Source organism: Dendrobates tinctorius, unplaced genomic scaffold (assembly GCF_039654945.1).
Source record: "Dendrobates tinctorius isolate UK_male_01 unplaced genomic scaffold, ASM3965494v1 ptg000028l, whole genome shotgun sequence".
Classification (NCBI taxonomy): domain Eukaryota; kingdom Metazoa; phylum Chordata; class Amphibia; order Anura; family Dendrobatidae; genus Dendrobates; species Dendrobates tinctorius.
Genome location: NW_027361696.1, coordinates 38,916,789 through 38,929,212, shown reverse-complemented (window position 1 = coordinate 38,929,212; position 12,424 = coordinate 38,916,789). Strand labels below are relative to the sequence as shown.

The 12,424-nt window shown below is 49.3% G+C and overlaps 1 long non-coding RNA gene across 1 annotated transcript in view; it reads left to right on the top strand.

The window, feature by feature from the left end:
- Positions 1-1,605: 1,605 nt before the first annotated feature.
- The window catches only part of LOC141085298 (uncharacterized), a 35,852-nt gene continuing 25,033 nt past the window's right edge, over positions 1,606-12,424 (top strand). The window contains exon 1 of the long non-coding RNA XR_012231266.1: positions 1,606-2,002. This is a non-coding gene — a long non-coding RNA (uncharacterized lncRNA). The remainder of the gene's footprint in view (positions 2,003-12,424) is intronic.

The following is a 12,424-nucleotide window of genomic DNA, read 5'->3' as shown; positions in this document are numbered from 1 at the left end:
TCAGGTGTACACTGACCATAAAAACCTGGTCTATTTGCAAATGGCCCAGCACTTGAACTCTCATCAAGCTAGGTAGTCGCTCTTCTTCTCCCGCTTCACCTTGCATTACCTGTCTGGAGAGAAGAACGTCCGTGCGGATGCTCTTTCTCGCTCAGTGGTCTCAGGGGAGGAAGAGGATGCTGAGCCTCAGCTAATTGTCCCCAAGGAGAGCCTGAGGACAGTGGCTCCGGTTGCTCTTGAGGCAGTTCCGCCGGGCAAGACCTTTGCCCCTCCTCGTCTGCGGCCGGAGGTCCTCGTGTGGGCACACGTGTCCAGGGTGGGTGGTCACTTTGGCATTAAGCGGACCACAGAACTCCTGACAAGGTCTTATTGGTGGCCGCACATGGCTCGGGACACTAAAGAGTACATTCAAACATGCGTCTCTTGGGCTCGGAACTGGTCCTCTAGGCAGAGGCCGGCTGGGTTACTGTATCCCTTGCCAGTGGCAGACAGACCCTGGGAGATGGTCGGCATGGACTTTGTGGTCGGCCTGCCCAAATCTGGTGGCAGCACGGTCATCTGGGTGGTCACCGATCATTTCTCTAAAATGGTGCATCTGGTGCCACTCGCGCGGCTGCCTTCTGCTCGTGGTCTCGCTGCACTGTTCATAAAGCACGTATTTTGGTTGCACGGTATGCCAGACAAAATGTTCAGTGACCGAGGTCCCCAGTTTGCGTCTCGATTTTTGGAGGGAGCTCGGCAGTCTACTCAGTATCGAGCTCAATTTGTCCTCCGCATATCATCCCAAGACGAACGGGTTGGTTGAGAGAGCCAATCAAACTCTGGTCACATACCTGCGACATTTTGTCTCTGCTAGGTAGGATGACTGGGCATCCTTACTACTGTGGGCTGAATTTGCCCTGAATAACGCAGTGGCTGATTCCACTGGTCAGACGCCATTCCTTCTCAATTACGGCCAGCATCCGCGCATCCCTGTCCCGATGCCAGTGTCTTCCACTGATTCCAGGGTGGCAGACTGGGCAGTGGAGGCTCGCGACATTTGGGATCGTACCCAGGATGCTATTCGAGTCTCTAAAGAGAGAATGAGAGCATCAGCCGACACACATCGGCGTCCCGCTCCAACTTTTGCCCCTGGCGACTTGGTGTGGCTCGTAATATCAAGCTGTGGGCCGAGTCGTCCAAGTTCGCTCCGCGATACATTGGTCCCTTTAAGGTCCTCGAGCGCATCAGCTCAGTGGTCTACCATCTGGCTCTTCCACCACACTTGGCCTTCTCTGACGTCTTCCATGTGTCCCTTCTCAAGCCTGTTCACATGGCTCGGTTTTCCGAGTCATCTGCCGGGACATCAGACCTGTCCTCGGATGAGTTTGAGGTCAACGCCATTGTGGGACGCAGGATTGTGCATGTCAAAAAGTTTTATTTGGTGGACTAGAAGGGTCAGGGTCCGGAGGCCCGGACCTGGGAGCCAGTGGAGAACATCCACGCCCCACTCCTGATCGCGGCGTTTGAGCGTGCCAAGGGGGAATCCAAAGCCTTGCATCCTGCGGTCTCCCATTCTTCTCCGACCGCTCAGGAGCCTGCACAGCAATCTTGGCGTCGCAGGCGCTCTGCTCAGACCAGCTCTGTAGGACTGGTTGTTGCTGTCACCTCTGGGTCAGCAATAGCAGCGCAGGCTGCCCTGCAGCAAGCCACTCGAGTGGCTAAGTCCTCTCGTCATGCTACTGGGCATGCTCACGAGACGATCTCCCATTGGAGATCGGGAGTCACGTGCTCAGGTCCTTCTCCTGATCTGATTGTTCCATCCCAGAGATCTGGAAGGCCCCGCACGGCTATAAAAGTCAGCGCCAGTCAGTGGCATGCTACAAGCCACAGTGCTCATCTCCACAGAGCTAGCTTCCGACAGTGCGCCCCTCCTGGGCATTGTCGTATAGCGGCTGAGTCAGTTGCCGCGCTGCAGTCAGCAGCACTTGTGGGTGTCCGCGGTAGCGACGCCGCATGCACGGTAGGTCTAGACGGACACCGACTCTGTGTGCATGCACACCGCTGAGGCCTGTGAGGTCAACAGGCTCGGCATTTATGTTTATGCCTTAAGGTGACTCTGTGGATATAACAGAGTACGCCCAGTGCACACTGGGTGACGTTCAACCCGTGTGCAATATACTGCCATATTGTGCGTCTGCCATTATATAGCAGCAGTTTCACACCTCTGCACGGTGGACCCCGGGCGGCGAACGCACTTTCTATTATTTTATATTTAGTGCGTTCCGCTGTCCCTAACAGAATATAATGTAGCCCCTCATATTATATAACACAGCCTCCCCCTATAGAATATAATGTAAAATGTAGCCCACCATGGTATACAGCTCAGTCCACCATGGTATACAACACAGCATGGTATATAGTCCACCATGGTATAATACAGCCCAGCATGGTATACAGGCTGCATACCATGCTGGGCTGTATACCATGGTGGCCTGTATAATACAGCCCAGCATGGTATATAGCCCCCCGCAGAATGGTCTAATACAGCCCAGCATGGTCTAATACAGCCCAGCATGGTATATAGCCCCCCCAGAATGGTATAATACAGCCCAGCATGGTATATAGCCCCCCCAGAATGGTATAATGCAGCCCAGCATGGTATAATAAAGCCCAGCATGGTATAATACAGCCCAGCATGGTATATAGCCCCCCCAGAATGGTATAATACACCCAAGCATGGTATATAGTCCCCCAGAATGGAATAATACAGTCCAGTATGGTATAATACAGCCCAGCATGGTATATAGCCCTCCCCCCAGAATGGTGTAATACAGCCCAGCATGGTATAATAGAGCCCAGCATGGTATATAGCCCCCCAGAATGGTATAATAGAGCCCAGCATGGTATATAGCCCCCCCAGAATGGTATAATACAGCCCAGCATGGTATATAGCCCCCCCAGAATGGTATAATACAGCCCAGCATGGTATATAGCCCCCCAGAATGGTGTAATACAGCCCAGCATGGTATATAGCCCCCCAGAATGGTGTAATACAGCCCAGCATGGTATATAGCCCCCCCCAGCATGGTATAATACAGCCCAGCATGGTATATAGCCCCCCAGCATGGTATGATATAGCCGAGCATGGTATATAGTCCCCCAGAGTGGCCCCACAGTCCAGTACTCACACTGATTTAAAAAGAAAAAAAAAAAACTCTCCTCACCTTCTCCTGCCTGCGCTGCTGGCTGCTCCTGTCTCCTGCTCTGTCTGGCACACAGTGAGAGCGTGATGACATCATCGCGCCCCAGCTGTGTCAGAGGCAGAGCGGGAATGATGGGAGAGGGAGCGTCAGCTGACGCTCTCTCCTCCATCACTGCCTCCTTCAATGCGGTGGCGGGAGCCGGCGCTGGGGGCAAGAGGGCACCCCTGCCTCACAGGGGCCCCATAGCGGCTGTGTGATGTGCCGTTGGCTGGCTGGAGGCCCCTGGAGGAGCACTTTCACAATTGTTTCGTTTCAAGGTGTTGTTTGAACTTTCTGAGATTGCGAGAAGAACTTATTACTGGTGATAGTGATGTGTGCATGGGCGGACATACTACCGGTTCAACCAGTGCGACTCCACCGGGGCCCAGAGCCTCCAGGGGGCCCTGCAAAGCGGCTAATGATGAGGGCAATCTGGCTGGTTTTTCCGGGCCCTGGGCTCCGGGGGCCCCTGGCCAGATTGCCCTCATGTGCAGCGGCCGGTAGGGAGCGATGCAAGCAGCTCCGCTGCCTGCAAGAGAAAATTGCAGGAGCGGAGCTGCAAGGATCCATCCTGCTTCCTGTACGCCACCCACGTTTCCTGTCTCTGACACAGAGAGGAGCCCCGCTGAATGACATCATCATTCAGCGGCCGCTGCTGTGTCAGAGCGAGGAAGTGTGGTCAATGCTGCGGACAAGTGAGAGGAGAGAGGTGGTGTGTTTGTGTGAGTGTCAGTGTGTATGTATGTGTGTATGTCTGTGTGTGGAGGTGGACCCTGGCCCTGGAGGAGATGGGGACATGAGAAGACCATGATGGGGAGAGATGGCCATGATGCCTGGGGTGATGGGAGAAGGCCATGAGGGTGCAATGGGAGAAGACCATGATGGGGGTGATGGAGAGATGGCATTGATGGGATCATGGGAGTGATGGAGCAGGCAATGATGGGATTGATGGGGAGTAGGCAATGGTGGGGTTGATGGTGCAGGCAATGATGGGAGTGATGGGGAGAAGGCAATGATGGGGTGATGGAGCAGGCAATGATGGGAGTGATGGGGAGAAGGCAGTGATGGGAGTGATGGGGCAGGCAATGATGGAGTGATGGGGAGAAGGCAATGATGGAGTGATGGGGAGAAGGCAATGATGGGAGTGATGGAGAGAATGCAGTGATGGGAGTGATGGGGAGAAGGCAATGATGGGAGTGATGGGGAGAAGGCAATGATGGGGTGATGGTGAAGGCAGTGATGGGGGTGATGGGGAGAAGGCAATGATGGGAGTGATGGGGAGAAGGCAGTGTTGGTGATGGAGAAGACAATAATGGGAATGATGGGGAGAAGGCAGTGATGGGGTGATGGAGAAGGCAATGATGGGGGTGATGGGGAGAAGGGTAATGATGGGGTGGTGGGGAAAAAGAAATTATGATGGGGTGGTGGGGGAGAAAGCAAGGATGGTGGTGGAAAGGGCAATAATGGGGGTGGTGGAGGAGGAAATGATGGAGGTCGTGGAATGGGCAATGATGGGAGTGGTGGGGGAGAAGAAAATGATGGAGGTGGTGAAGAGGGCAATGATGGGGTGGGGGAGTGGACAATAATGGGATGCGAGGAGAGGAGGACAATGAGGGGTGAGGGGGATTGGGATTAGAGGAAGGGGGACTTATAATGGAGGAGATGGGGACATGAGAAGGCCGTGATGGGGAGAGATGGCCATGATGCCTGGGGTGATGGGAGAAGGCCATGAGGGGGCAATGGGAGAAGACCATGATGGGGGTGATGGAGAGAAGGCATTGATGGGATCATGGGAGTGATGGAGCAGGCAATGATGGGAGTGATGGGGAGAAGGCAGTGATGGTGTGATGGAGAAGGCAATGATGGGAGTGATGGGGAGAAGGCAATGATGGGAGTGATGGGGAGAAGACAGTGATGGGGTGGTGGAGCAGGCAATGATGGGAGTGATGGGGAGAAGGCAATGATGGGAGTGATGGGGAGAAGGCAGTGATGGGAGTGATGGGGAGAAGGCAATGATGGGGTGATGGAGAAGGCAATGATGGGGGTGATGGAGAGAAGGCAATGATGGGAGTGATGGGGAGAAGGCAGTGATAGGGTGATGGAGAACACAACAATGGGAGTGATGGGGAGAAGGCAGTGATGGGGTGATGGAGAAGGCAATGATGGGGGTGATGGGGAGAAGGGTAATGATGGGGTGGTGGGGGAAAAAGAAATTATGATGGGGTGGTGGGGGAGAATGCAATGATGGTGGTGGAAAGGGCAATAATGGGGGTGGTGGAGGAGGAAATGATGGAGGTCATGGAATAGGCAATGATGGTGGTGGGGGAGAAAGGAAGGATGGAGGGGGAGAAGAAAATGATGGAGGTGGTGAAGAGGGCAATGATGGGGTGGGGGAGATTACAATAATGGGATGCGAGGAGAGGAGGACAATGAGGGGTGCGGGGGATTGGGATGGGAGGAAGGGGACTTATAATGGCCTTAGGAACAGGGGGAGGTGGAGGAAGACATTATTATCGCTTATTATGTCTAACACAGTCCCTTAGTATATAGTGTACTCACTATGTCTACCACAGTCCCTTAGTATATAGTGTACTCACTAATTCTGTATAACACCATCCTTAGTTACATAGTTTTCTCTTATTATATATAACACCATCCCTTATTACGTACCATCCTCTCTAGTTATATATAGTGCCGTCCCTTATTATATAGCTTCCTCTGCTATTATGTATAGTGCTGTCCCTTACATTATTAGTATTATTGTTAATTTTGTTATTCACAGCGCCCTCTTTTATTACATAGTCCTCTCCCTTTTTAGATATAAAATGACTGCTGATCGAGGAGCCGGTGACTAAACTACCAGTCCATCAGCTCCTCCAATAGAAAAGAAGCTTTCCCATGCTCCATCAGCCATCATTGCATTATACAACTAACAAGACAGGACGGTATGTAATAAAAAACAGGGCTCTATACAATTCAATATGTAAGGGACCGTACTGTACATAACAAGAGAGGGCGCTGTATAATAAGGGATGGCAATATACATAATATAGGAGACTATGCAATATATATGCAGTACATGTATGTGTGTGTGGCTATATATATATATATATATATATATATATATATATATATATATATATATATACAGTGCCTTGTGAAAGTATTCGACCCCCTGGAACTTTTCAACCATTTCCCACATATCATGCTTCAAACATAAAGATACCAAATGTAAATTTTTGGTGAAGAATCAACAACAAGTGGGACACAATTGTGAATTTGAATGAAATTTATTGGTTATTTTAAATTTTTGTGGAAATTCTAAAACTGAAAAGTGGGGCGTGCAATATTATTTGGCCCCTTTAACTTAACTTTGTTGCGCCACCTTTTGCTGCGATTACAGCTGCAAGTCGCTTGGGGTATGTCTCTATCAGTTTTGTACATCGAGAGACTGAAATTATTACCCGTTCTTCCTTGGTAAACAGCTCGAGCTCAGTGAGGTTTGATGGAGATAGTTTGTGAACAGCAGTTTTCAGGTACTGTATTTCCACACATTCTCGATTGGATTCAGGTCTGGACTTTGACTTGGCCATTCCAACACCTGGATATGTTTGTTTGTGAACATTCCATTGTAGATTTTGCTTTATGTTTGGGATCATTGTCTTGTTGGAAGACAAATCTACGTCCTAGTCTCAGGTGTTTTGCAGACTCAACAGGTTTTCTTCAACAATGGTCCTGTATATGGCTCCATCCATCTTCCCATCAATTTAAACCATCTTCCCTGTCCCTGCTGAAGAAAAGCAGGCCCAAACCATGATGCTGCCACCACCATGTTTGACAGTGGGGATGGTGTGTTCATGGTGAGGAGCTGTGTTGCTTTTACGCCAAATATATCGTTTGGCATTGTTGCCAAAAAGTTCGATTTTGGTTTCATCTGACCAGAGCACCTTCTTCCACATGTTTGGTATGTCTCCCAGGTGGCGTGTTGCAAACTTTTTTATGACACTTTTTATGGATATCTTTGAGAAATGGCTTTCTTCTTGCCACTCTTCCATATAGGCCAGGTTTGTGCAGTGTACGACTGATTGTTGTCCTATGGACAGACTGTCCCACCTCAGCTATAGATCTCTGCAGTTCATCCAGAGTGACCATGGGCCTCTTGGCTGCATCTCTGATCAGTCTTCTCCTTGTTTGAGATGAATGTTTAGAAAGACGGCCGTGTCTTGGTAGATTTGCAGTGGTATGATACTCCTTCCATTTCAATATGATTGCTTGCACAGTGCTCCTTGGGATGTTTAAAGTTTTGGAAATCATTTTGTATCCAAATCCGGCTTTAAACTTCTCCACAACAGTATCATGGACCTGCCTGTTGTGTTCCTTGGTCTTCATGATGCTCTCTGTGCTTCAAACAGAACCCTGAGGCTATCACAGAGCATGTGCATTTATGCGGAGACTTGATTACACACAGGTGGATTATATTTATCATCATTAGTCATTTAGGACAACATTGGATCATTCAGAGATCCACAATGAACTTCTAGAGTGAGTTTGCTGCACTGAAGGAAAAGGGGCCAAATAATATTGCACGCCCCACTTTTCAGTTTTTGAATTGCCACAAGAATTTAAAATAACCAATAATTTTCGCTCAGCTTCACAATTGTGTCCCACTTGTTGTTGATTCTTCACCAAAAATTTACATTTGGTATCTTTATGTTTGAAGCATGATATGTGGGAAAAGGTTGAAAAGTTCCAGGGGGCTGAATACTTTCACAAGGCACTGTGTGTATATGTATATATATATATATATATATATATATATATACACACACACACACAAGTAGCTTTGACGCCATAAAAGGAGGGGGGCCCAGACACATTTCTTGCACAGGGGCCCCAAGCTGGTTTTTCCCAATCAACCAAACACCTCCTTTCCCCTTTGCGCTTTAGTATATCGTCACTTTATGTTCAGTTGTCATTAACCTTCCCGTGTTGTATAAACAGAATGTGTGGGAATCGTGCAAGCTGTGCGCCGAGGTATTACTGGGAACTAAATATGTTCGTCAATATGTTCCCTCGTTTCTAATTTACTGAAGTTTACAATAATTAGTTTATCGTTCAATCTGGTCTCTCACCGCGCACATTAGTAATGACGAGAAACGAGCGCCTGTTGGTTATTACAGGCCACACCGCCCTCTGGTGGCCACATGTGCTAACTAGTGTTGAGCAATACCATCCAATATCCTGAAATATCGGATCGGATTGGATCGGACCGATACCCAAAAAGTATCGGGTATCGCCGATTCCGATACTGGAAACCAATGCAAGTCAATGGGACAGAAATATCGGAATTGAAAAAAACCCTTTCTTTCCTTGTAGGTTAGTTCTACATGAAGAAAAACAACTAAGAATAATGTAGAATGTATTGGGGGAGGTGGAGGAAACATTAAAGGCATAGAGGTTTAGCCCAATCAAATGGAATAGCAGGAATAATTTTTTTTTTTTAAAGACGTTCGCAGTTACAAAGATATTGACTATGTTAACCTCTTTTATATTTTGTCAGATATGTATGTATCACTACTTCCATGCTCTTCACCTTCTTTTTTACTTCTCCCACACTTTCTCCTTCATGATCCTCAGCAGCAGCATCTTTTTTTATCAACTTCTTCACCTTATTCATCTTCTTCTTCTTCACCTTCTTCCTATTATTCTTTTTTTTACATTCATCATATTCTTCTTATTCAACTATTATTCTTCTTCATATTCTACTTCTTCATCTTCTTCCTATTCTTCTTCTTCATCATATTCTTATTTGTGACAGGCATTCCTGTAGTTGTTATCTATAAAAGTTTGAAGATTACACCTTCCGTTCTGCCTGTCACAAAAGATTTACAACAGGATTTGTCCGCGTCAGTTTGGCCTGCAGCAGCAGGCATTTTCCAGGGGCACCACGAGGAGGAACGGACTCACCTCCATACACTGCTTAGTCTTCTTCTGCTTATAATTTAGATAATATCTTTTGCTCTGATTTTTAGTCTTATGCTTAATGTTCTTCTGCTTTTGGTTCTTTTGCTTTTTGTTCTTCTGCTTCTTGGTCTTCTGTCTCTTGTTGCTCTGTATCTTGGTGGTTGTCTTCATGTTCTTTGTCCTCTTGGTCATCTTCTTCAGGGTCATCTTTTTGGTCTTCGGGGTTGTCTTCTGGGTCGTCGTCTTCAGGGTCATCTTTTTCGTCTTCTTCGGGGTGGTCTTCAGGGTCGTCGTCAGGGAAATCCAGAGTGATAACCAAAAACCATTTCCAAAAGCCTGAACTTGGAAAAGTAGCAGAAGGTACAAGAAGGCTGAGGAACTGCCGAGAACCAGCTGACGGTACTGGAACCCGGATGGGTAGCAGAAGGAACAAGAGCCAATGGCACAACTGTGGACCAGCTGATGGTGCTGGAACACGGTTACTAAGCAGGAGGTACCTGTGCTAGAAAGCACTATCAAGGACCAGCAAAACGTTGCTGGAACTCAGATACCGAGAAGGAGGCACCTAAGCCAAAGGCACTGCCGGGAACCAGCTGATGGTACTGGAACCCGGATGGGTAGCAGAAGGTACCCATGACAAACAAAGTTGCAAGGCCGCGAGCCGGCCGCAGTTACCGAAACCCACAGTCCTTACAGGGGGTGCTTGTCTTATTGGCACTACGGAACCAGCCTTTATTACCAGAACCCGCAGCCCACATAGGAAGCACCTAAACTGCAGGCACCATAGACTCGGCTAACCCGACTGCAACACGACAGGACAATAAATTGTTGGCAAAGTGACGTTGACACTACCCGGAAACAACAGACGTGCTGGACCCAGGCTGGGCAGGAGGGAGTACCCGTGCCAAAGACACTGCCGAGAACCAGCTGACGGTGCTGGAACCCAGATGGGTAGCAGAAGCTGCAAGAGCTAATGGAACTAGCGAGGACTAGATGACGGTGCTGGAACCCGGAGGGGCAGCAGAAGGAACAAGAGCCAATGGCACAACCATGGACCAGCTGACTGTGCTGGAACACGGTTACTAAACAGGAGGTACCTGTGCTAGAAAGCACTACCAAGGACCAGCAGACGTTGCTGGAACTCGGATACCGAGAAGGAGGCACCTCAGCCAAAGGCACTGCCGAGAGCCAGCTGACGGTACTGGAACCCGGATGGGTAGCAGAAGCTGCAAGAGCTAATGGAACTAGCGAGGACCAGCTGATGGTGCGGGAACCCGGAGGGGCAGCAGAAGGAACAAGAGCCAATGGCACAACCGTGGACCAGCTGACGGTGCTGGAACACGGTTACTAAGCAGGAGGTACCTGTGCTAGAAAGCACTACCAAGGACCAGCAGACATTGCTGGAACTCGGATACCAAGAAGGAGGCACCTAAGCCAAAAGGCACTGCCGAGAACCAGCTGACGGTACTGGAACCCAGATGGGTAGGAGAAGGTACCCATGAAATACAAAGTTGCAAGGCCGCGAGCCAGCCGCAGTTACCGAAACCCACAGTCCTTACAGGGGGTGCTTGTCCTATTGGCACTACGGAACCAGCCTTTATTACCAGAACCCGCAGCCCACATAGGAAGCACCTAAACTGCAGGCACCACAGACTCGGCTAACCCGACCGCAACACGACAGGACAGGACAACGTATTGGTGACAAAGTGACATTGACACTACCCGGAAACAGCAGGCGTGCTGGAACCAGGCTGGGCAGGAGGGAGTACCCATGCCAAAGACACTTCTGAGCAGCAACTGGTGATGTTGGAGCCTAGGGTCAATCTTGGTGTAGGCTGAGGCCTAATTTCATCAAGTTTTATATCTGTTGTAGACTACTACTGATTTTAAACATGCTCCAATTAGGCCTCTGGCTCCACTCTGTCTCTAGTATTTACCCTGTCCTCCAACACCGCCAGTTGCTGCTCTGAAGTGCCGTCTGCACAATCAACACTTGTTCCTGTGTTACTGGGGTTCAGTAACGTCAGCTGAACCCCTGATGTGTGTCCGGCAATGTCTCCTGGTCTGTTCACATTCCCACTACTAGTAGTGGGAATGTGGACTGTCATGATCCCAGTGCAGGTTTTTGAGCTGCACGTCAGGGGTTAATATCTGGAGCTCAGTGCAGGTTATGACCTGCACACATGGGGTTAATGATGGTGGCCACTTTCTGGTTCAGGGAGAGCTTCTTAAACCCCTGGGAAGCTTCAATCCCTGCCAGTTATACTTTTGCCTTTGGCCTAGTGTGCTGACCCCTGTGTGTCTGTGCCTGTTTGTTGTTATAGCTTGTTTATATGGTTCTGACCCGGTTCTGGTTCCCGTTGTGAGTTTGCCTGTTGATTCTGTACAGCATTATTATCTCTGTGTATGACTCATTGCCTGTGACCTGACTACTCTCTGATCGCCCCTCTTGTACCTATCTCTGTGTGTGACTCATTGGCTACGTCCTGACTATTCTCCCTGTCTATGCCCCTTGGTAATTTTGTCTCGCAGTTACCCTGCTAGGGGTTCTCTTGCTGCTCCTAGCTCCCTGGAGTTTAGGCCACGCCCCTAGCAGTCACGTGCTTCAGGTCCTGTGGCTCTGAAGTACGCATCTACTCGGCTGCTGCCCGCTCCACAGGTATCATTGAGCACAGTTCGCTTTACTCAGGACACGCGCATTGGCTCAGTGAGCAAGTTCAGTGCGGTGTTCCTGACATTATAACTGGCCTGCAATTTTTTTTTCTCTACTCACTTCTGCAGCATGGACCCAATGTGTGCTTTATCTGAGCAGGTGAAATGCTTGACTCAGTCACTGCAGAAGCTTAGTTTGGAACACCAAGCTCTGGCCCAGTCTCAACGGCGGGTTGAGGACTCAGTTCAGGGGGTACTTTCCGCAGGCTTCCAGCAGGTGGGGAATAGAGATGTCATTTTAGTCCCACCCGAATCCCCGGTTAAATTGCCAGATACGTTTTCTGGTAACAAAGATGATTTCAGGGCATTTAAGGAGGGCTGTAAGCTCTTTTTCTCTTTGAGACCCCGCTCCTCTGGGGATGAGAAACAGAGGGAGGGGGTAGTTATGTCCCTGCTTAGGGGGTCCCCACAAGCCTGGGCATTTTCGCTTTCCTCTTCTGCCCCTGAGAGAATGTCTGTGGATGCGTTTTTTGAAGCCCTAGGGCTTATTTATGATGAGCCTGATAGAGTGCGGTTGGCTGAGG